Raw genomic sequence first — 25,266 nt, 5'->3', positions numbered from 1 at the left:
CTATTATCCTGAGAATGGTAGATTTCAACCACTGCAGTTTGGCAGCTGGTACGGCTTAAGCACCTTGCAATTAACTGTTACCAAATTTTGATTCACGCCCAATATATGTTCTTTTATTCTTAAATGAGGCTAAAAGTTATCATCACCTTGTTCATTTGATTGTTCAGCAGCACTGAGAATTATCATCTGCTTCCATTATGGTCTTTTACAGAATCCGGAGGGAAAGGTTTCTTGTGCCCTGTTGACCGTGTGGCCTTCCCGCGGAGCCAGCTGGATGCCCTGCGCATCCCAGCCTCGCTCTCAGCCAGGTGTGTCACCCTCCATCAGGCACCACAGGACCGCTCAGCTTGACAGCGCCTGCTGACACCGAGGTAACTAGAGGTACCCTTGGGTATTGCAGACATAAATCTCGCACACCGATCATAGTAGAAAATTGTGTCTCTCTCCATATACTAAGATTAATAGTAAGTTTTTTCAGGTCTCTGAAACTTGCTTCTTTGCCCCAATATTCACTTCTCAATAACTGCAAGTGGTCTGCCAGAAATTCTAAAACTTGAAACTGGGCCTCAAACACAAAATTGCTGAAAAACACTGGCTTAAAGAGTCACTCAGCTAGTGCTTCCTCCACAAAACCACCCTCCGGCCCTCCCCAGAGGTAGAAGCCGGCCCCTCCATGCTCTCATCTGGCTGCTGTCAGCCCTCCGCCTTCGCCCCGACGGCAGCGCATCCTCACATGGGCTTCTTTGCAGTTCTGTTTTCCTGGGACTGATGAACTCCTTGAGGCAGAGCCGTGGATTTTCGCCTTCGTGTCTCTAACTCCCAGCCTGTTTCCAGCCCAGGGTGAGAGCAGGCCTGACTTATCCAGTAGGCTCAGTATGTACTATGCCCAGGGCCCACAGTAGTTTCTAAGGGTCTATGAAAATTTTTTTAATTTTTCTTGAAATTGGAAGATAAAAGGAATGGTTAGAGTAGAAGAAAATGTTTTAATTTTTTCTCATATCAGAAAAAAAATGTTTAGGGTCCTAAAATCTTTTCAATTACCTTAATTTTTTTTTTATTTATTGGTGTTTTATTTTTTAATGGAGGAAGGGGTCAAAAAGACAAAAGTGCCTAAGGTGCACAAATGTCATGATGTGCCCTGGTGTTGAAAGAGTAAGTAAACAAGTGAGTAAATATGCAATGACTGTTAAAAAAATTGCTCTGCAAATGACATCGTGCCATGAAAATGTTGCTTATTATTAAAAGCTGACAATTTTATTAGTGTTGTAGAGTTCTCCAAATTGAAAGCTTTTTTTTTTACTCATATTCATAGTCTTTCTTCCTATGAAATAAAAGCTTTCAGTGACTTTGTACACAGAATATTGTAGTGTGGACAGGGAGAGGCAATGAAGGTGCAGAATGCACAGGCTCGGCCGGGCATGCACGCTGTCCCGGGATGCTGGCCGCTTACGTACTGGCATCCGGGCCGCCCTTGAAGGGAACCCGCCGGGTGCAAGGCTGAGTTCCTGTAGAAGGGGAACCAGAGTGACTCTTACTTTTACAAAAAAGAAATCCATGAGCCTTAACCTTCACATAATGAAGGTTCACTACCCTGCAGCCATGGCTCACCTCCGAGAAAAGTGAGCTCAAGTACTTCAGAAGTGATCCGGTGCTGTATTCTAGCCTTTGACTTGGTTCATGACAAATGAACCCTATCAGTTTCTTTCTTGGAAAATATAAACTCGGGGACACTGATGCTCAGAATATCTTCGAAGGGATGCTGAGAATGTTCTGACCTGCAGATCACTCAGGGAGATGATACTCTGGGCCTCCTCACATCACTGAGGAGCATCCAGGCACATCTGTTTCTCACAATCTCGAAGAACCAAACTAACGTGAGAAAGAACCTTTACTTCCAAAATTTCCTCTGTAGAATTCCTTTAAAATGTGAGTTCTCACACTGCATTACAATATGAGGGTACAAAATGACCGCAGTGGTGAACTTAAGGAAAGGGATGTTTTTGCCTTTTCTTTCTCATTTAAGTTTTTAATAATGTGGCTCTATTAGTCTTACAAGAATAAAACAAACAAGAGTTTCAATTTATGGAGCCCCAAGCCCTGTCCTAAGCTCTTTACACATATTTTCATTCAAATATGAAAATACACATATTTTCATTCAAGGAAAAAATTAAAGATGATGTGATTTGCTAAAGTTATTTTGCAGAACTATTAAGAAAGACATTGTTTCACCTATAAATCAGCACAAAAGCAGAGTAAACTATAATAAAAAGCTACCATATTATTCTCTTCGTGTTCAGTTTGTTAGTTGTAGGTTCATAGGCTTGGCCTTTCCATGGCTTGGTCTTACTTGACTTGGTGCAGAGAGGAGTTCTTACAAGAGCAGACTCCAGGTAGAATGGTCATGATCAGGCTTCTCAGGAGATGCGCAGCCCAAGAGCAAGAGGAACAAAGACGTCTAGCAAATGGGGGAGTAGTTACCACCTCTTGAGTGTCTCCGGCTGTTCTAGGCAGCCGTCCTAGGCATCTCACATCCATGAACAATGCCTCAGGATGGACAATGTGAGGGGAGGCTCCTGTGCTCCAGGCACTATTCTAGTGCTTTTGTGTTTATTAACTAACCTTCCCAATGCATCGATAGGGCAGCTAAGGGCACTGAAGCAGAGAGAGCTCAGTGCCAAGATCACCCAGTTGGTAAGGGATACAGGTCTGGAACCCAAACTTGAAGCTACAGAGCCTAACATAAGGCTCAAAACAATTCCAAGAAGTAGGGACTTTCATTATCCCCATTTGACTTTATGAGAATATGCGCTTTAGAGAGGCCAGATGACTTCCTCGAGTTTACCTTGCAGTTAAATAGCAGTGATGACAAGTTTACCCAAGCAAACTGGGCCCCTGAGCTCACACACTGAAATCATTTCAGCACATGCAGTGCCCAGGTTTGGGAAGGCGCTCCGGCCTGTTTCTTCAGAGTGCACATAATAATGTCAGAGAGGCTGGTGAGCAGAGAAAGCAGGCCAGGGAAAGGGGCGCAGAAGAGGCTTTGGGGAGTATGGAAGAAAGAGAAAGGGGGCCAGCTCTGTGCTTTACAGATCAGTAGTGGACCTAGAGCAGGTTTCCAGGACACAAATCAGAAAATGGATGAAGCGGAGAGATTTCACAGAAGCACAGGGGGCAGAGGAAGGGGGATACTCAGAGTGTAAAGAAAGAGAAGGGGAACAAATTATAAAGAAGGCTGTAGTATACGTGTCCTGGAAAGTTCAGAACCACCAGCTCATGGAGGGCCAGCACTGGACGGGTGAAGGGACAGCTCACCACACACCCAGCCTCTGCTGGTCTGTGCAGATGGCCCCATGCTGCCACGTCAGGGCGCCGCGCACATGAGTGAGAATCGAGAGACAAGGCCCTCGGGCCCTCGTAATTCGTTCACAATATGACATTGTCAGGGCCTTGTACATGTGACTCAGTGTGTATTGCGTGTCTGACTGAAAAAAAATTGCCCTTACCTACAAGTGCTAACGTGTTTGACCGAGTTGAAATGAGTGCACACTTACATAAGAAATAAAAACACCTGGGGAGCAAGCCGGTTACCACCTTGCACGGGACACACAGAACCCTGGGAGGGGAAGTGCCAGGTGGGTCCTTTGCCAACTGTGCGAATAGCTGTGGTTGGAGTGGGTGTTTTGTTTTGTGTTTACCCCAGGGTTTGGCTCCAAGTCCTGAACACTGAGTGGGGCCCTTGAACCCTGCCTGACCCCAAATTGCATTCTCTAATGCCATTCCTGTTATACTTTGAAAACGACTGGGTGACAATAAAGGGCAAAGGGAAAGAGTAACTAAAGCTTGTTTTATGTGAACACTTCATGGGCTGAACCTGTAAGAAATAGAGTGTAATGTTTAAAGAAGGGACTCTTGGACTGAACATAGCTCCATTATGACCTAGCTGTGGGACTTTGAGAAGTCACTCAATGCCTCTGAGCCTTCCTGTTTCCCACCTGTATAATGGGCATGAAAACAGGACCGACCTCAGAGGCCATGCGAGAGCTGTATGAGACAATGCAGACAAATAGCTTACATGAGAGCCTAGCATATAGGTGCCTAGCAAGCGTTAGCTAGTTTACCATCTGTAAAATTGGACAGATAACCTCCTCAGGTCCGTCGGAGGCTGAAACAAAAGGTCAGCAAGATGAGAGCTCTTTGAAAAGTCCTTAGGAATGTTACACTGTTCAACATGGTATAGTAAAACCAATGTGGGACATGGAGTTAGAGGTCTAGAAGGTATGTGGACCCTCATGTGTTCATCATGTAACGGGTGGGTTAGTTAAGTCTCCTTTAATGTCTCTTTTTGCTCTTACGTTCTTGGACCCCAGGGCCCGTTCATTCTCCTGCTTATTGGCAGCAGGAGAGTGGGTTTGTGGCTATAACTCACATTCCCTTTTGGCCTGCCAGGGCCCTGGTGGATCAACTTAAAAAAGGGAAAAAAAGGCATTCATGCATACTGGGGAAGACATCCCAGACACTTGAAGTGCAGAAAGGTAAATGGAAGAACTGTACGTAATTCTCTTGCGTAAGCACCTCGGACAATTTTAAAAGTATAGATTTGTATATTGCAGGGATCATCTCTTAGGCAGGATTAAGAAAAATTTCACTTTAGACTTTACACATATCTGCATTGTTTGAACTTTATACTGTGAGCATCTTTATTTGATAATGATAACAATAGTAGTAAAGATGTAAATGAACTTCAAACATGTTCGTTGTAGAGAGTTTGAAGGGAAAAAAAAGAAAATCACTTATAACCTAGCCCAGCCTAGAAATATTGCTACTAACATTTTAATTTCTACTCTTTTAGTCTTTTTTCTTTCTGTGTATATCACAGAGAAATGTACATATTTATTTACAAAATGTAGTCATGTTGTCCATGCTGTCTTTAATTAGCCTCACTTAACAGCGTATTGTTTATGTTTCCATGTCTTTAAAGTCTCTTCTACAGTCTACAGCAGGATTTTAATGACTGCCTATTTTTCCATACTGCATGTGGCCAACCTTCTATTGCTGCACGCTTTGGCTGTTCTTGGTTTTCCCCCATTGACAGGCTTTTGGAGAATAATGAAACGCTGAAATGTTTGGCTTGGTTTCTCTCTTTGGGTAGAGCCGGCTGCTCTGTCTTTTCTTCCTCCTCTTTGTATCCTTTAGCTTTTGGGTGGAGGCCCAAAGGGTGGTGTGTGTTTAAGAAACTCAGCTAAAGAAACAAACTGATCACAAAGAACTCCAAACCTAGAGTGTTGGGAAAATGCTGAGCATTGTAATTGGCCTAATGTTGCTCCTGTGAGAGATGCTGTCTCCCCAGGCCTCCAAAGTTCTGGCAGGGAATTTAACTTTTCTCATCCAGCTGATGACAGATAAATATTCCTCACTTCAACAGTTATGTGCTGCCCCCAAAATGTTTCCCCCAGCCTGTCAAGCGCTCACTGGAAATGCCTACCAGCTCATCTTTGAAGATGGAAAAGCATGCTTGCTGACATCAGCAAACTGGGACTGTGGGCATTAGGTTTCATTCAAAAGATAGCCTCTTGGACCGCACTAGCCCCTGCTCCCCGAGCCAGGCTGTTGGTCCAGTGGTGACTCAGGAAGGAATGCCACTGACGAGCGACGGGCATGCCAGGGAATTACTCAGCACATGCCAACAAGTAACCTCATACGGTAATCAAACGCAGGCCAATCTGCGAACGTTTTGCGTAACAGCGTATTTGGATTTGGGGCTTAGCTTTTAGAGCTTGAGTTTCACGTTTGCCTGAGCCTAGCCGCAGCTTCCCAGGGCCCCTCCTGTGTGCCATGTCTCTGCTTGCAAGTGGAGAGGGCAATCCTTCCAAGAGCCAGAGCTCGGCTCTCCCCTGGAAGTAACGCAGGACTCTGCCAGGATCAGGGGCTTGTCTGTCTGCGCTCCGTGCTCAGGCCGGCACTGCTTCTCCCGTTCGCCCTGTGTCTTACCAGTAGGCCAGCAACGTGGGTGAGGAATGCCTCCTCGGCTGTCGGGACACTTCATAGTCATTCTTGGTATTGTCGTGATTTTTGATGTACCTGTTGACAGCTCCTGACATAAAAATTCTATCCAGTCCTGGCTGTAGTAATTGGTGAAGTATTACTGCATCAACAGGTATGTGGGCTGTCCAGCAGCCTCAGAAAGGACAGAGAAGCTTACAAATTTAAGGCCCCTTACTTCTGGATCTAGTCCTTCTCCTGAAGATATTGTGAGAACTGAGAACTTGATGGATTTAATTTAGGATCCACATGATGTGATATCACACAAATTTGCTTCAGGAGGGCAAAGCAAAAGGTTATCGGTTCGATTCCTGGTCAGGGCACATGCCTGGGATGTGGGTTTGGTCCCTGGTCCAGGTGCGTGCGAAAGGCAACCATCTCACATCAGTGTTTCTCTCTCTTTCTCCCTCCCCTCCTTTTCTCTAGAAAATAACTAAATTGCACCCTAAGAATGTGGTTGCAAAAAGAGAGTGCCCAGGTTAGAGATACCAAGAGCTGCAGAGGTTCTCAGCAATAGCTGTATTAGAGATCTAAGTCTTCCCCAGGAATAAGTTGATAAGGACTCAGTATTTAAACACAGTACTTTTCAAAAAGAGAAATGAATCCTTAATTAAAGACCCTGAAGAAAGAAACTGACATTCCACCACAGACCTAATAATAAAGCCTCACAGGACGTTCCCCAGTGCTCCAGAGTATGTGTGAACAATTAGGTTTCCCCTGCCCTATCAGCTAAGGATTACCACCAGTTCTTTTTCCCTTTTATTTATTTATTTTTCCAATCTCTGTTGTTTTTACTTTTTATTCTTTTTTAACTTTTCAGTTACAGTTGGCAAACAATATTATATTAGTTTCAGGAGTACAATGTAGCGATTAGCATTTATATAAGTCATAAAGTGACCACCGCAGTAAGTCCAGCACCCACCCACCTGGCGCCATACAGAGTTGGTACAATATCATCGACTATACCCCCTGTGCTGCACTTTACACCCCCGGGACTGTCTTTATGACTGGCAATCTGCACATCTGAATAAGAATAAACTGAAGGTTGATACCTGAACCGTTATAAAATGTGCTTATTACCAAGTGTGGGTCCTGTCATTCTCAAATCAAAAACAAAACATAAAAAGTACCTTTTCCTTCCAGAATGAAAGAGAATCCCTTCAACTGTTGTTAACTGTGGGTATGTCTGAGCTGAGTAGAATCCTCAATGTGTCTCTAACTTTAACCATGGGTGACAAAAAGCAGGAGATGCCCAACTTAAGCAGCGATTAATACTCTTTATAACACTGTATGTGTATGTATATACTTGTAAATCAAGGTCAATATGAAAGCAACATTTCTTTCAAAATAAAAACTATACTACTTGTTTTTTACAATGTCAGAGCAGAGCACAGTAATTATTAATGCTTTATTGGTACTTATAAGTACCCCCCAAATCTCAACAAGCCGAACCTATACTACCTATGGCCAAGAACATAAAGTGTGGCCTCCAGGGATAATAATGAAAGGAAAGAATAGGTTTGGGAAGTTCCCTGCAAACTTCATCAAAGAAATTAATTAACCCAAATAATAAAGACAATTTTTGAAGGTTTGAGAGGTGTTCAAAGAGCTATTTCTTTAATAGGAACTATGTGAAGATCATTTAAAAGTTTTAAAGTCACACAATATGTGAGAACACTTCAGGCTCCCAGGAAAGGTTGTGGAAGGGTTGTAGAGTGAAAGCCCAGATGTTCGGCTTCTGCTGCTGATTTCTGATGCTGGCGGGTTAGGAGCCATCCCCAGGAAGGACCCAGCAGAGCTGCAGAGCAGCGCTGCCTTTGTAGGCCTCCAAGGATGGAGCAGTACCTTCCTCTGGAGCCAGGGTTGTTCCTGGAGTTGCTCTTCTGAGGTCGGCCCAGACGTGGGTGCCCAAGGTCATCTCCCAGTCATGTCGCCCCATGAGCAGCACTGTGAGGGTTTCCTCAAGGCAATTCAAGTTCTGATCCCACGCCTTTCGTTTAATGATGCCCTGCAAACCACGAGCACCTATCGGGAACAAAGCGCAGGGCCCTCTCTACTACTACGTATCTGCTTTTTCCTTGAACTTGATCTTCTAATTATTGGGCAATCACCTCCAATTCCAGAAGCCAATGCTTATTTTATTTTTCCAATCTGAAGATTATTAAGGAGTCAATTTTCTCTAGTCTGCTGCACAAGACAAGCTTTCTCAACTCTTCCTCCTCAAAGAAATGAAGTTGTCAGATGAGTCCTGTTTGTAAGTTTATACACACCTTACAAACAGCATATATGTGCACAGGGGCAGTGTCCCCTCTCTAAGTAATGCTATCTCCGTGTATGTGTGTCAAGTGATGTAAAGGTTGCCGTGGTTATCATCTGTTTCATCAATAGTGGGGGGAAAGCACCCCAAGTGGGCATATTGCAATTTACAGGAATCCCTGAGTACTTTTAAAGCATTGGGTCACAATGTACCTTTTTTAAGTGTTGTCAACGACAGCATATATTGGTTGGCTTTTTTTTTGAAGAGTTGTGTATGCCTAGACCATTGTTTCTGCTTTCCTAGATGCCTGGGACTCATTAGGATGGTCTGAGGTCAGTCATTTCACACGGGTGGGAGGATGAAAGGCATGGGGTGAATGCGGGAAAGGGATGAGGAAGGCAAGCTGAATTGTCTAAAAGTGTCAATAATTCTTAATCTTTTCCTGGGTCTGCCACCTTCTGCTGTGCACCTTTTGGACCCTCTGTGCCTCAGTTTCCCCAGCTGTAAGACTGGGATAATAACAGAGCCAAACTCTGCAAGTTGTGAGGTATTGTATAATGGGTTGCTACTTGTTGAGTACTTAGAGCACTGTGTGACACAGAAGTGCTCTCTAAATGTCCCCCATCCTTATTAATGTTCTAGTCTATACGTAAGGAGTCTGGGCTGGGCCTTTGGAAAGAGAATAATCAGCACCACCATCACACCTCCTTGGGAAGAGTGTGCTGTGAACAGGGCCAAATGACACACCAGCTTCCCCTCCCGCATTCCCCATGATAGCGCCTCCTCCTTACCCCTGCTCGGTGTTTTCCTTCACCTGCTCTAAACCATAGATAACTTACTGTTCCCAGGGTAAATATGTTTTAACAGGGATGAAAACTGTAAGTGAAAAGGTGTGACTTGGTGGACTTGCAGAAGGTGCAGATGAAAGGACGTTTCTAAAACCCTCAAATCACACCCCAGATGTGGCTGCTTCATCCATCTACCAGCGAAGCTGCCTCTGGCAAGGAAGTCACCTGAGCTTCTCACTAATGGAGGCACTGCCCTCCCAAATCTTGCCATCTAAAAGAGAGCACTTTGATCCAGAGCGATAATAAAACTGGCTAAGTAATTCGAGCCCAGCGATGTGGACTGAGTAACACCCTGTCTCAGGTACTGGCATGGAGGCACATACTCAGGTGCAACAAGACCTGTTGTTTGGCTTCAAGAACTTCACGGTTTATTGGAAGGAACCAAACACAGCAGATGGGGAACACGTTTGTGAGTAAAAGAGGTGGGGAGAGAGGTGTGGTGACAAAAGACAACTGGAGGAGTTCGGAGAACAGAAACTTGAAAGCACTGGAGGTCTGTCAAAGGGGTAGTGGGTGCCCTGCCTGGAGGCTGATGTATGAAGTGGAGAGTGACTTAGCCTGGCCCTTTCTAGCTGGACGACTCACTGAACACTGCCGCACAGGGACGGGCCTTCACTGGAGAGAAGCGGGCACCTGAGTATCAACAACACGTTCTCATCCACTTGACATCATCTTCAGATTTTCACCGAACTTTTCCCTTCCGCATCAGACACCCCAATTCTTGGGTGATCTGCCACTTCACTTCCTTGCCAAGTCCCTGCTACTACTCTAGGTGGAGGGCTGGGGGTACTGAGTCTTATTTCGAAAGCAGAGGGGAAATTGAAACCAGAGAGAGAGGCTATGTTACGAACTTTAACAGGTGCTTTTTTTTTTTGGTCCCCAGCACAAGTTTCCCAAGGCTGGTATCTCTAGTTTATAGCTTGTTATTTATTCGTTTGTTTGTTTGTTTTGTTTTTGGTGAGAGTTAACTATTCAAGATGGAAGTTCTTTTGTAATTCGATCTAGTTATGCACACCTAGCTCATTGATGTTAACAGATAGGGACCAGGCACAAATAACCCACTCAGACATAACTTGGAATTACTTGCAGGAGCTCAAGCTGCTGTCTCTCTCCTTACCACCCTATTACCTCATAAGAATTCCTTCCATTTAGAAATGAGCAAGAGGAAAAGAAAAAAAAGGAGGTGGCTATTAAGATGTTTCAAATGGTCTTAAAATGACAGCAGAACTAGTAGAGTTGCTGGGATCACACCAAATTGCCATGTAAACAACTGAAGTAATTTTGGCGTTACGTGCAATTAGGCATGCATCCGTAAGAAAGGTCAGGCGCCTTCATTTCATGAAGGATAAATCAATTACAACGGGAAAGCAGATTCCACATGGAGGTCACTAAGTCAGTGAGTCACAGCCAGGCGCTCACAAGAAGACTTGGCTCTCTGTGATGAACAGGGCGTCACTGAACAGGGTGAAATTTTATGACATTCCCTGGGGCACTGGGTGTTTTAACTGTTCTGGATAGAGAGCCAAGCAGTTGTTGGGTGAGGCTTAAGATAGGAAATTCTAGAATGGTAATGGTGCTGCCATTTTCTGTACAAAAGGAAGTTTCAGTTGAGTAAAATGAGGAAGGTAATATAAACAAGCTCGCAGCAAGTCCCTAGACCTCAGAGCTGACTATGGTGGCTGCCTGATTTTCCCAGAATGCCATTGCCTTGTGAGTACCTGCATGACCAGGAGCCCAAAGTCTCAACTAGTGTAGTGGGTCAGATTTTAGAATAATTCTTAATTTTTAAAGATTTTTTGTGGGGGGGTGGTTGGGGAGGAAGGAAGCAGGTTCTAGGACTACTGTAGGCCCTGTAAAATTTCATAGGTAGCTGAGGAAAAAGATAAAAAGTTGTGTGAGAGAGAGAGAGAGAGAGGGAATACTAAGTTAGGAAAACCAGAGTCTAGAACAGCATTTGGGTGAGATCTTCCTGAGTTATTTCTGGGACAGAATTAGACACACACCAAGAAATCCCCAGAAGGTGCTCAGTAAATGTTGGTAGAATGAATGTTGACCCAAACCTTGAGGCTCCTTCCGTGAGGTTTTCCTTCCATCAGTGCTATCTACGGGAAGGTCTTCCAGCCGCCAACCCCGAGTCCCTCCCCCAGCAATGTCAGCTCGTTTTCTCTTCCTGCTTTGAGGAGAAGCAGAAGAGATGCTTATATTGCTGTTCTTACATCTCTATTAAATTCGTACATATTAAACTCGCCCTTAGTCTTCCATTTTGTGGACTAAATGCCAATTTTTGTAAGCTTTTCCTTCAGAAAGATAATTTGACAAACATTTCCATGGGCTAAACTTCAGACTCACAAATGTTGAAAAATAACTTACATATCACCATATAAACATAGCCACACTGAGGTAAATAATGTGCTTAGTTCATAAAGGTGCAGCTTCCTCTTGAGATCCCTGCATCCTGAGCAGTTGGTGGCAGCTCTAGAGGTTTCTGTCTTCTCTCTTGAGCCTGGAAAGAGGTGATAGCTGATGAGCTGGACTAATAAGCTTCAGGCTTGCACTGATCAAATGCCCATTTTGCGGGGAGGAATGGCTGAGAGGAGCAGGACAAAGCTATGAGGAAGCTTGTAGCAATTTCCCCAATCTGCAGCTACCTATGAGCTTTGTGTGCTTAGAGCTATTATTAGCAAAACAATGGCTGGAAAATGTACCAGGGAGAAAACTAAGAAATGACAGGCTTATTTTTTAAAAGTAAGAGAAAAGCTTCTTTTGTTAAGATTTCCAAATAGAAAGTTTCAGTTTAAAAAGATCCATCAGCCCTAGTGCCTGGGTCAGGAACGCGAATAGGCAGTGTCAAGTCTGGTTCTTCGAGCAGGTTCTGATCTCAGGGGCTCCTGCCCTGCTGGGCGCGTGGGCTCAGGGCTCTCTCCAAGGGAGGAGAAGTGCAATACGTGCCTTAAAGCCCTAAAGCCCCCTGTGAACCAGGCAGCAGGTGCTGATAGGGTGGAGAGGATGTGCAGGTGTGTGGTGGTGAACTGAGAAGGCTGATGTTTTTATTGAAGAGTAACAGAAAGGCCTCTGGCTGGGGCTCTGCTGTCCAACACAAAGGACACTAGCCCTTGCCTTGTGGTTGGTGTGATTGAGATGTTCTGTAAGTGTAGAATGCACACCAAAGTTCACAGTTAATGTGAAAAGAAGAATGCAAAAAAAATCATTAATCATTGTTAAGATCGACCACATGTTGAAATGATAATATTTTGGATGGATTGAGCTAAACAAAAGATACTGTTAAAATGAATGTTACAGTATAGATTAACCTTGAAAACACTATGCTAAGTGAAAGAAGCCAGACACAAAAGGCCACACATAGTATGATTCCATTTATATGAAACAGCCAGAGGCAAAGCCATGGAGACAGAAGGTAGATGAGCAGTTGCTTAGGGCTAGGAGGTTTGGGAGGGAAACGGGAAGCGAGTGCTAACAGGTATGGAGTTTCTTTACGGGGTGATGAAAGTGTCCTCAGATTGATTGTGGTGCCCAGGCAAGCTCTGTGAATAGACTCAATTGTACTCTTTAAATGGGTGAATTGTATGGTATGTGAATTTTATCTTAATAAAGCTGTCTAAAATAAATGCCTTTGGATACAGAAATATTTATTTTAAACTTTGTAAAATGTGGCTACTAGGCAATTTTAAATTACATAAGTAGTTATCAACATATTCTGTTGACCCTGCTGTGTTAAGGGGATGGAGGGTAAAGAAGCTGGAGAAACCCAGGGCCAGCAGCACCCAAAGTGAAGGTGGTAAACACAGGGCAGCAGAGCAGCCAGAAATGCTGTCCTTTGGTAAAGACAAGAAGAAATGAGGGGTGAGGGAGAACCTGAACTGGAAGGTTGGGGGTTTTGAGGATAAGGGCTAAACTTGGGGCAGACCTCTGCACCAGACACCAGCACACGGGACAGATGGCCTACCAGAGCTTCTGGTTTCTCTACAAACCAGAGAAACCAAATGTCTTCTGTCATTTCTCCAGAAGACTCTCATCAGCACAGCCATGGGGAAAGCTGACCTGCCTTTCACAGTGGCTGCCCCAGCTGCCTGCATGCAGCTCTGTCCTACTAGCTCTGGGGCTGAGAGAATCCACATCTTGACCCACCTGTAATGCTTTTGCCTCCCTGGAACCCAGCCTCGGTGAGCTGCAACAGACAGACCAGGGAGATCTTGTCCTGAGGAATGCAAACTTCTGGCCGAGGGAGCTTGTCTGGTCCATTGATGAAATACCATAAACAAACCCTAGTTTAGTTAGAGGCTTTGTGGGATGCAGCTCGAAAGAAGTCTTGGGTGCTTTCTTGACGTCTTCTCCCCAGCCAAGGCTTCTTCCCAGTTGTTTCCTTCCCACTCCCAAAAAAGCACAACAGTGTTTCTAAGGACTCGGCTCAGCGGATGTTGGATAAGGCAGCTATACTTAGGGCCTTCCAAAAGACAGGATCCCACCTCTTATCTCTGGGAACCAGAAAAACGATTGGACTGAAGGGTGCATCAGGGTGAACTAGTCAGAAAAACCATAACCCCAAAAGCCTAGCTCTGGAGGAGGGGTCACTAGCCTAGAGAAAGGAGAGAAAATTCAAGGCACTGTGCTCGGCAGGGGCTGTGTACATTTTAGGCATGCAGAGAGAATATTTGACACCGTTCTGTGTCTTGTCCAAGCTATGTCCTGATATTTGCTTTCACTACACTAAACGGTTTTTCTCATTCTGTGTATCAGGTTTTAGTGGCCAAGGATGGGTGGCAAGTGAAGAAATGGAACAGGCAAAGCTCGTGAACCTAGAGACTGTGCCTCAGCAAAGTAAGCAGTCCTACTTTCTTGCCCTGGTGAAGCAACAACAGAAAGTTAACTGTGTTCAGTGAAGGCATAGGAGACACAGATGAGTACGTCTTCTGTATGACTGGTAGGCCTGAAGGGTAAGGACTACAAGAATTACTCATGTCTGTATCTCCACATTAAGACCCAGCTCATGGTAAGTACTCAAGGAATATTTGCAGGATTGATGGAGGGATGGATGATGAATGAATGAATGGATGGAGGAATATGACACAGTAGATAATTAATATTGGTGTTATGAAATGATTTAAGATTTTGGGTGGTAGATGAGGAGGAGGAAGGGCGTGAAAGAGTTCATTTATGTAGAAATAGGGAAATAAATTCTGAAAGTGTTAAACTAAAACATATATGATAGCATTTTTGGTTTTGTCATCTATCTAGCTTTTTCCAAATGGTGCTTAAATATGTTGAATGAGAGTGAGGGTGGAAAGGGAAAAAATGCCTAGAATTACAGCTCATGGACCTCTCTCTCTCCAGATCTTGTAAAATGCAAACCACTTAGGAGTGGGCGAATGACTTAATGGGGATGTTGTCAGGGCCCTCAGAATAAATATTGCCTTTTCCATTCCCACAGCTGGCATATCGTTAAGAGGTTGAGATCTCCTCATTCTTATCTTCTGAGTCAGGCAGCACCAGATGGTGAAAAATTTACTCATAAAACATTTGAATCATTCATCCCTTATGCCTGCAAGGTGAGGCAATCGTTTTGACCAAGGATCTCATTCCATAGGTGAGTTGGCTTTTTGTGTTTGGCAGTTAACAATCTATATTTTAAGCTACGATATTTAAAAGTCAGGGTACAAACAGAGTTTGTATCTCCAGGTAGTTCTTTTTTACCACCCAGTAGTATTCCATTGTGTAAATGTCCCACAGTTGTTTTACCCACTCATCTACCGATGGACACTTGGGCTGTTTCCATGTCTTGGTGATCATAAATAATGCTGCAATGAGCATAGGGTGCTTATGTTCTTTCAAATTAGTGTCTTGGGTTCTTCGGATAAATTCCAAGAAGTGGGTTCAGGTAGTTCTATAATAGAGCTCAAAAGGCTCATCTGGAATATTGGAGGGCAGGGAACATTAAAGAAAGCAAAACCATGTGTTATTTTCAGATTGAACTTAGATCTCTCAAAACTCTGTGAAACTCTCTTATGTGTGCCCCTGGCACACCAGTAATCATGGTGGATGTGACCCTGGTAGGGTAAGCTAATAAAGCTGGATTCTTGTAAGAAAACTTTCTGTGACATCACGACAGGGTTGTGCAGGTGTGGCTGGGTGCGGCCCCTTGGCACCAGGGCTCCCTGCAGTGGGTCCCAAATCCCTGGTCCCCATATTCCTCAACTCAAGTTACTTCTGCTCATGAACCTGTCCCGACTCACAAGCAGCCAGCAGCAGCTGAGAGGAAATGAAGTGGCAACTGTGTCCAAAGACAATGGTTAAATATTGGAAACAGAAAAGAAAATTTGTTAAAAAAATATGCCGTTGTATTTTACAAAAGACCGTACAAGATTTCTAAAGCATGTTTAGCATTCCAAGTATTTTCCCTTCTGTGTCTTTAGAGACTGGCTCTGAGAATGATTTTTTTTTTTGTCTGTCTGTTTGTTTGTTTAACATTTAATCAAAAGAGATTTGGACCCCACCAGCTTTTTGAACCACAGCTTCAGTAGCACTGCCTCTTTGCATTTAGTTCAGGGAGAGAATCTTCCACCATATGGAGGATGTGAAGTGTGTAATATGTACTAAAAGATCAGCTGGTCTAACTTTACAGGGCTAATAAAAGGGAAGAATTTTCCTGTGCTCAGGTCTTTTATGAATTATAAATAACCATTCACTTTGGAAGATCGCACACCATAAAATTTTTTTTCACAAATATGCACAAATCCATTTTAAGATCCAAGGAAAAAGATGTTCAGAAGTCTCAGATGTACTCCGTTTTGATTTCGTGGGGAAGCATGTTCTTTTACCATATGGATGCTTTTAAGGAGGCCTTCATCTGGGGTTTTATAATGACACCCCAGTGGCTAAATAAGGGATTTCTTTCCTTCTAACATTATTTCTCTGTTATTAAAGGTGGAAAAACCTTCCACAAATAGCATACTATTAGAGCGCTTTAGGGGGTATCCTGGGAATCAAGGTTATGTGTCTGCTCCAGAAATACTGTCTGTAATTATCATTCCTCAGTGGTCCTGAGGATGATGCAGTCTCGGTGTTTTCATTAATTTCTTGATTCTGCAAGTCTGAAGTGCCTGCCTGCTTTTGAGATTCAATATCTTACAGTAGGAGGGTTTTGTTCCCGTTTGTTTTTGGTTTTTGTTTGTTTTTAGGGTCGCAGGTCTCTCCTCCTTCCCTTCCTCTAATAATAACCATTTCCTGCCTTCTTTTGTCTGCTAAAATAAAAAGACTACCAAAGACTAGATATGGAAAGAAAAAGAAGTCAGAGACGAGATTCTTTCAAATCCAAGCCTTCATCTTTCCAATGTATAATTTAATGTGCATGTTAAACGAGAGAGCATTCGGATCTAACAACCGAAAAGGGTCCACAGGCCAGGCTAGCACACTGACATCCCCCCAGAACTTTATTATGAATGTTTCCAAATATACACAAAGTTGACAGAATTTTACAGTGAACACCCGTACACCTACCATCTTGTGGAATCTGCCATTAACATGTTACTATTCTTGCGGTATCATGTATCTGTACATCCCTCCTTCATTAATCCATCTTTTCCTTTTTCATGCCCTTAAAAGTAAATTGTGGGCATCAACCAGTTTCCACCTAAAAACTTCAGTTTAATATTTACTTTTTTCTTCTGATGTAAACTTCATATATAATGAGATATAGAATCTTCGGTGTATGTCTTCTGAGTTTACCTGTGTACCTGAATGCTATAAGATCTAGAACTTTATCATCACCCCAGAAAGTTCCTCCACGCCACCTCCCTGTCAGTTCTGCCCTACTCCCCTTTGCCTTCCAGAGGCAACCACTGGTTTTATTTTTACAGTTTAGTTTTACCTATTGTAGAATTTCATAGAGAGTCAAATAGAACTCTGTTAGGGAAGATATCTTTCAGGCAGCACAGTTTTTGAGGTTTAGTAATGTGTGTGACGGCACTTCATCCCTTCGTAGTGCTGACTACTACTCCATCGTGTGACCACTTCACAGTTTCGTAGAGCTGGTCACCTGCTCGTGGCCACCCGGGCTGTATCCAGTTTTCGGCTATAGTGAATAAAATTGTTGGGAACATTCTTACACAAGTCTTTTTATAAATATATGTTTTACTCCCCTTGGAAAAAGACCTACTTTTGTAATTGCTAAATCACAGGAGAGGTGTGCGTTCAGTTTTTAAGAAACTCCTATTTCTTTTTCACCAACAATGTGTAAGAGTTCCAGTAGCTCCACATCCTTGATGATCCCAATTAAAACTGGAACTGTCTTTTGATCCAGTGATTCCACTGCTGGGAATATACCCTAAGAATCCCAAACCACCAATTCAAAAGAATTTATGCACCCCAATGTTCATAGCAACACAATTTATAATAGCCAGGATTTGGGAACAGCCTAAGTGCAACCAGTAGATGAATGGATCAAAAAACTGTGATACGTTTACACAATGGAATACTATGCAGCAATAAAAAAGGAGGGATTCCTACCTTTTCTGACAGGATGGATGGAACTGGACACTATTATGCTCAGTCCTTTCATTTTAAACCATCCTGATGAGTGTGTAGTGATATCTCATTGTGGTTTTAATCTGCATTTTTCCAGTGACTGAGGGCATTGAACACGTTGTCATGTGCTTATTTGCACTTCATATATCTTCTTTTATGAAGTGTCTGTTTCAATCTCCTGTCCATTCCAAAGACATTTCTGTCTCAGTTTTGAGTAAGAGTTCTTTATACATTCTGGACATTGGTCCTCTGTTGAGTTCATGTTTCACAGATACTTTCTTCCAGTCCATGGCTTGCCTATTCATTTTGTTAATGGCCTCTCTTTTGATGAGAAGTTTTTTATTTTGATAAGGTCTGACTTATCAACTTTTTTCTTTTATGGTTATTGCTTCCAGTGACCCAAACAAAGCATATTGATCTTAGTAAATGGTGTTTCCAAAATCTACTGTAGGCTCAATAAAATTCAAATCTTCACTGGGCTCACTGTGACAGACGTGTCTGTCTAAAGAAACATCCGTTTACATGCATACTGGGAACATCCAAGGAACACCTTGTAATCTGTAAATTCTCACTCTCAAGAGCATCCAGAGAATAAAGCAACCTTTCCCCTTTGCTATATAATAACAAGCCTTCTGTTTAATTTGCGGAAACAGTCACCACCAATAAAACCACCCAGTCATGGTCTTGTTATGGTATCAAGTCAGCCCTTCTTATGAGCATCATACATAGGTTTTTATAAATCAATCGTATGTTATTGAGAAATCATATTTTAAATGGTTTGATGTGAATGAATGGAAAGTCTTCCCCATAACGGCTTTAAAAAATTAAACTAAAAGAAAAAATTTCACAGAGAGCCCCAGGTGTCAGGGATGGCATGGAGCAAAATTAAAAGCAGATTGAAAAGGGGAACAGTTAGCAAGGAGAAAAGCAGGACCTGGAAAAACAGAGACCAGCTAAAGGGATGTAGTGATTCTCCAAACCTGTTCTTAGGTGGCACATTGGAACTTACTTAAATTTTTAACTCCAGACTCAGCCAACTCTTCCACTTGTCAGTGAAGCTGTTCGATTTCTCCCTTTGTTTCTTGTTTGGACCAAAAGGACACTCAATACGGACATGACATTTTGAAAACTAAACTCACATGTTTTTCACCCTAACTTCATTGTTATTCTGGCCTACTTTCTCTTAGACACTTTCTTGAGGGTGCATACTGAATGTGCTCTTTCAAATTTTCATGCAAACTCCCTCGAGTGTCTTTCCCTCTCTGACTCCATCTCCTGTGATCAGTCATGTTCTGCAACTGCTAATTTAGATGTGGGTTATCCTGAGCCTTTTGCTTCTTCAGTGCTCTACTTTTTACCATCAAATTTTCTTCCTTGTTAGAGACTGTGATTCAAAAAAGAAAAAGGGTGAAACTTAAATGGGTGATCTTTCCTGTTTGATTTCAGGTTAAAATTAGTAGTTGAATTTTTAGTTTTTATTGATCCAGTAGGTTTTTATAACCTACTATTTTGGTTACTGATTGTACGATTCTCATGGGAAGTTATCTTGAAAGATGAACTATGAAGAGAGCACCAATTTGCAGAGCTCTGGGCAGTTCTAACCCTGAGAATACTCAACAATGACTACGTGGGTGTGTTTGCTGGGCTGGGAAAGGATCTAGGATAACGATGAATTTCCTAACCCACCAGTCCTCTTCCAGTGGCTTGAGTGCAAAGATTAGATGTGGGTGGTTAAGGTTTTCTGGCCTCCTGGATCTGTTCCTAAAGAGAGCAGATAAGGTCAGGATGAGAGATGGCTAGGTTCTGAGTTAGAAAAATCTAGTAGGACTTCAGGGCCTCTGAAATAAAGATATGCCCTAAATAATTAATACACAAACATGACTGAAGTAATCAGAAGGGAGAAATGAATGGGGTTCAAGTCATAGAACCACATGATGGATTACGTCTGGCTATGCAAGTGGGTTAAATCACTTCCTAAGACTTTGCCAACAGCACAAATATCTGCATTTAGCATCACATGCAACAAAAAGTGAACCAAGAATCCTTTCCAAGTTTCTTTCCCTTTGGAATAGTGATTCCTGCTTTTATAACGTCTCCATTTAGGTGCTTGAGGATCTTGGGCAAAGTCTGAGCTAGCTGGGTCCCAGTGGCATGCAGTGCAGGTAGAGATAAGTGGGTACTGTACTTGAATTTGCTGCAGACAGTACAGCTGCAGCTGTACTTTCTGTGCAACTCTTAAAGCAGTCTTGTTTCCAACCTTCTTCAGGATCCTTCTCTGCTCATGCATATTCTTTATACCAATGGAAGTGGGAGGTGAAATTTTCTTACACTCAGTCTTGGAATCTTTTATTCTTTTATCTTATTTTGAGCTACTTCAAAATGTATATAAGTTAAATGCAAAACTTTGAAACCCCATTTCAACCTGAAACAAAGCTCAGGCAACTTGGCTTGGTTGTCAAGTCTTTCAGGAACAGAACAGTCTGGTTTGGACAGGGCAAGTGGGTGACTGGAAAGGGGGCCCACGAGAAGAAAACACTGTCACTTCTTCCTTCCTTCTTCCCTCCCATCCTCCGTGTCTTCCTCCCTGCCTTCCTTTCTTCCACTAGTATTTTTGGGTGGCAGCTCCGTCTTCTAAAGAATAGGTCTGAGAGCAAAAGGAGAGATGCAACATGAAGACTAAATTTTCTTGTGACTGAATAAAAAGTGACAATAAAAATGCTAAATTTTGGTGATTTTATTGAAAACTGAATAGAAAACAGTACTGTACAGAAGCTTAACTTCTTTTTTAGGCAAGATAATGCTGTTTGCTTGTGATATAGTGCCAGAGTTTCATAGGAACATCTGCCTGACTGGCAGTCACGTTCTCTGAAGGGAAGGTTCAGCCATCCTCCAGTCAAGTTTGCTCTAACTTTCCTTAGAGCCATAAGGTTTATCTGAATCTCAGAATATCTATGATCTTGCAAGATCCAAATTTCCCTTTGAGTTAATGTTTGTCTTTCATTTGTTCCTTAATTAGCACTCGGCTTTCAGCCCAACAGTGCACTGCTGGAGGCATCATGGCTGCCTTTGTGGTGACCCCTGTTATCATCCTTCTGAAGTGAATTCAGAGCACTGTTCAGTGATTTTCAATTTTGCTCTGTGGTACAAGGTCTGTGACTGTTTAGTTGACAATACGTGTGTGCCTCTCTCATTTCCTGTTTTTAAGGACTGTACTTAATTTATTTGAAAGGGCGGAATATTTTAAATTACAATTCAGCAGTTTTACTAAGGAAGGCTGTAAAACACAATGAGCAAGGACTTTTACTTCCTCCTTGCAATTGCTACTCCCCTGTTTTAAAAATCTCAATATCCTCCAGTCAGTGGGAATGGCTTTAACTTCGGCTGTAACATCTTGAACAGCAGCTACATCGTGACTGGAGCTGGAGAAGGGCATGGGATTCCTGAACACTATAATTCCATTTTTCCAGATGCCTTATTAGTACCCGGAATGTGTCTGCCTGTGCTTGATATTGTTCTATCATGTGGAGTCCCCCTCCCCTGGGCACAGCATTTGGATTGGTTACAGAACACGGTTGCTCAACCAATCAAGTGAAACCTTTCTCTTGAAACCCTAGCAACACTTGACAATGGTCATTGACAAATGTTAACAGCAAACCCCTAACAAATTCATCCAGCTATGAAAATGGTCCCTGAGAAGGGCAAATGGGGCTAGTCCTACCCACAGAGCACTTTGTGTGGCTAGAGGAGTTAGTGATTTGTGCCAGACCTGCAAAAAACTGAAACTGCAAGTGGATGCCTAGGCTTGCACCCAGCGCATTAACCCAATCTGCTGCCACTTTGGCTAAGCTGGCTTTTGTTAGTCAAAAATCAGGGCTGCAGCTAGGCATCTGTGGGGCCTGGGACTAAGGTCTCATCTTCCACACCGACCAAGCCTCCATAACTACCAGAATATTTTCAGTGGCTGGAGAAGGAGTCCCCATAAAACTTTGGCTCCAGGGTCACACTACTCTCTCTGATGCTAATTTGTTCCTTAGGGCAGGGCTAGAGAGCGTTTTCTGAGGGTGGCAAGACATCTGACTGTGGCCCCAGTAGGTGATTTGCCAAGCCTTCTGGCTATACAATGACCTCCCAGCCCAACTCTGAACCCTGGGCTACAGTTGGCTTGTCTGCCTTACCTTGGGACACAAAGGAGCTCTCACGTTTCTCTGGGAGGTTTCAGGACTAAAGGATCTGTAGGCAGACCTGGCAGAAGCTGGGGTGGGGGTGGGGCAGGGAATGGAGAATAAGAAAGGGGACCTGCCAAAAACATGCACAGGCAATTCATAGGCAAACACACGTTCCCACAAAGACATAATGGCTGTGCGTATATGACACCCTTCTGAAGTTCCCTCACTTGATCACTCTAGTTAGTCTAGCCACCTTGAAGGCATACTTCAAACCCTGGTTGAGTAATCCACTGTGCGGTGATTAACTGTTAATGAAGCTGAAAATACCTAAATCATCCAGCAAGTCATCTGAATTAATTTTTTTATGGTTACACAGCTAGACAATTTGGTGTCACGACAAAGAAAGACCTGAGGATATGTGCAGATATTTGCACACACAGATATCATACATACACAGAGATAAACTTAGGCAAGGGGCAAAGGTGGAACAGGGAGGGAGAAAAAAAAGAGAACTTCAGGGACAGCCACGGTTGAATCCAAGAGAGTGAAAGCCAAGGTAACATTGTAAAATTACTGGAGTTCATTCAGCAGCCCCCCACCCCCACCCAGCACCCTGCTCCCGGTTAGCACCACCCTGCAGGGCCTTTCCTGCATTCAATTTTCTGTGGGGGGTGGGGGAGGCCTTGCCACTCAGTCAGTTTAACTAATCCCTTGGGATTATAAATTGATAATGACTTCAAGTGTTAGCCCTCCAGGGGATAGTGATATTTTTTTTCCAAAGGAGCTCCTGAAGGTCCAAAAGAACTAAGTCTCTAATGTTTGGATTATAAATCTTTAGAGACTTGGCCTTGCTCAAACTTACTTTTAACGTAGAAGTCACTTCTGAATACTCCTAAAGCCAGAATTACAGGCAAGACAAAGTAGTCAAAGCGGGGTGGGGAAGTGCAGCGGGGGGCAGTCCGTCAGTGGCTCTGGTGTCTCACATGAGAGAGAGGGGCAGCAGGCTGGACTTCCACGCAGAAACAAACTAGCAGTTGGCGTTAGAATCTCCATATCTGTCCTTTAGGGAACTTGGAAACTTTCTGGTGACATGAGATGTGGAAAATTACAATTCAGGATATTATGTAACGTGTTTAAAACCAAGTCTTATATAACCATACACAGGCACATAGGTTCTAAAATTGTGGACATTTGCTTATTAAGGAAACAAATAAATGGTTTTCTTCCTTTTTCAGTCTTACTGGTCAAGTTTTCTATGGGTACGAGCAACAATCAACTATGAACGCTACGGAACACCAAAAAAAGCAAGATCAAATGTTTTTTTCTTGCTCTGAAAGTCAAGAAATTTTTATTTACCTGTGAAATAGAGAAGGAAAAAATAAAATTGACATAGTATATAGTACCATTCTTTGTAACCCATGTTTTCAATGTGTCAGAAGAGCTGTGTAAAATATCGGAAGTATTATGAAGATTCCTAGAGGAAAAAGGTAAAGGTTCTCACTTAGACCTAATAGTTTATGCTCAATAGTTCGAATGTGACTAAAAGATAAGCCTGACAGTCTACATCTAGGACAGGATATGTTTATCTTTAATGTAATAATTTGGAGATGAAGGCATTCCTGGCATTGAACAATGCCTCACACATTATAGGCACAAAGATAAATTCTTTTTTTGAATTATATTTTATTGATTATTCTATTACAGTTGTCCTGATTTTTCCCCCTTTGCCCCCCTCCACCCAGCACCCCCTACTCCCTCAGGCAATCCCCCCACCATTGTTCATGTCGGTAGGTCCTGTGTATTTGGCTTCTCATTTCCTATACTGTACTTACATCCCTATGGCTATTCTGTAACTACCTATTTGTACTTAACCCCTTCACCTCTTCACCCATTCTCTCCCTCCCCACTCCCATCTGGCAACCTGCCGGTAACTAACTGCTTTTAAATTCTTACTGATGACACAGCATTCACAAATATTATCAAAGAAGAAAAACTCTAGAACCCCAATATAGTGGATATCTTCCCCCTCTTAATCTTTAGATATCATTGCTTCTTATTTCCATGGTAACTACAAGGCTCAAAATTGCCAAAAGTTGAGAGATACTTGAGATGAAAGCCAGAAAAAAATTAACAAAAAAAATTAAGAAAAGACAAATGTGATAGGCAGCATGTATAACAGTGTGGCAAAGTTTTTGAAATTTGGTAAGATTTTCTTATTTCTTTGCTTGGAATAATGCAATGATTTTCAGAATGTAGCAGTAATAGCTTCACACTGCACTACTGAATGTTCATTGAGTCAATTTTATTCTTTTCTTGAAAGGAAAGGAGAGACCCACAGGCCTTGGAAGCAATCAAGAGAGGGTAAGATGTTGGAAATTGCTCTCCTGGCAAGACTTGATGTTAACCACAATGAGGAGGCAAGTGCGGCTGAAGTGCCCTTGCTCCCTCCCTTCCATGAAGTAAACAAATATTTATTGAGCACCTACTATTTTCTAGGTAATCTGTCCTACACACAACTAAATAAAAAACTACAGCTCTGATAAGGGCTCCTAGGAGACGTGCATGTAACTACTAGAGTGTGTAATAGGCAGAGCTGACAGGTCAGCGCAGCCAGTCCTTCCTAAGAAAGTATGTTTAAGCTGAGTGGGAGGGAACTAGGCAGTGATTTCGGGGCCCAGGGAGAGAGAGCATTCCAGGCAGTGGGAACTCTTGGACACAGGCCCTCTGGGGAAGTGTTCAAGGACCCGAAAGCAGGCCTGAGCTGCCTGAATCGGTCTTACCCCAGAAACTGAGGGGAATGAACTTGGGGCAAGGACAACTGGGGCGGTGAGCAGATTCCAGGTCATTCTCAATGCACAGCCTTGGGTCTTACAGGGTGGGTTTGTTAAGAATTTTGGGGTTGCTATCCATCCTCACTCCAGGGTGAACTCAAGCTATAATAAGAATGCATGACAGGCCCTTCTTGTGTGTGATGCGGGAATGCCAGCTTCTGGTTCACCTGAAACCTATTGGAATGTTGCCATAATTCCAGATGTGAACCACCAAGTTTCAAACAATTATACTTGTATGAAATACTTTAAATCTAAATCATATTCCAGATATATTATTTCATGTATGATGATTCAGTAGACACCTCAGAGTCATCTCCATGAATTTCAAGTACCATCTTATATTAACCCCTCCGAAGCCAGAGTTTCATCATCTAATAATTGCCTCTCTCTTTATCTGGCACCCAGCTGGGACACGGAAAGATCTGCAAGAAGTCAAAATAAATGTGACAAAGACTATGCAGATTTTAACCAGATGGGAGGCCCTCATTAAAAACTTCGCTTTTAGGTTTTTTAAAAAATCTTACACACAATTTTAACAAGTGTATTTTCCGGGTTCCAAGGCCACAGCAGATGGGGAGCAATAATTC

The 25,266-nt window shown here is 42.9% G+C and overlaps 1 long non-coding RNA gene across 1 annotated transcript; it reads left to right on the top strand.

The window, feature by feature from the left end:
* Positions 1-219: 219 nt before the first annotated feature.
* LOC123478507 (uncharacterized) lies at positions 220-24,750 on the top strand. Its single transcript, XR_006653719.2, has 5 exons — positions 220-371; positions 13,900-13,980; positions 14,591-14,746; positions 23,084-23,335; positions 24,169-24,750. It is a non-coding gene; the product is annotated as an uncharacterized lncRNA (long non-coding RNA).
* The last annotated feature ends 516 nt before the right edge of the window (positions 24,751-25,266 follow it).

The sequence above is a fragment of the Desmodus rotundus genome, chromosome 1 (genome assembly GCF_022682495.2).
Source record: "Desmodus rotundus isolate HL8 chromosome 1, HLdesRot8A.1, whole genome shotgun sequence".
Classification (NCBI taxonomy): Eukaryota; Metazoa; Chordata; class Mammalia; order Chiroptera; family Phyllostomidae; genus Desmodus; species Desmodus rotundus.
This window is presented reverse-complemented; position numbering and strand designations above follow the sequence as displayed.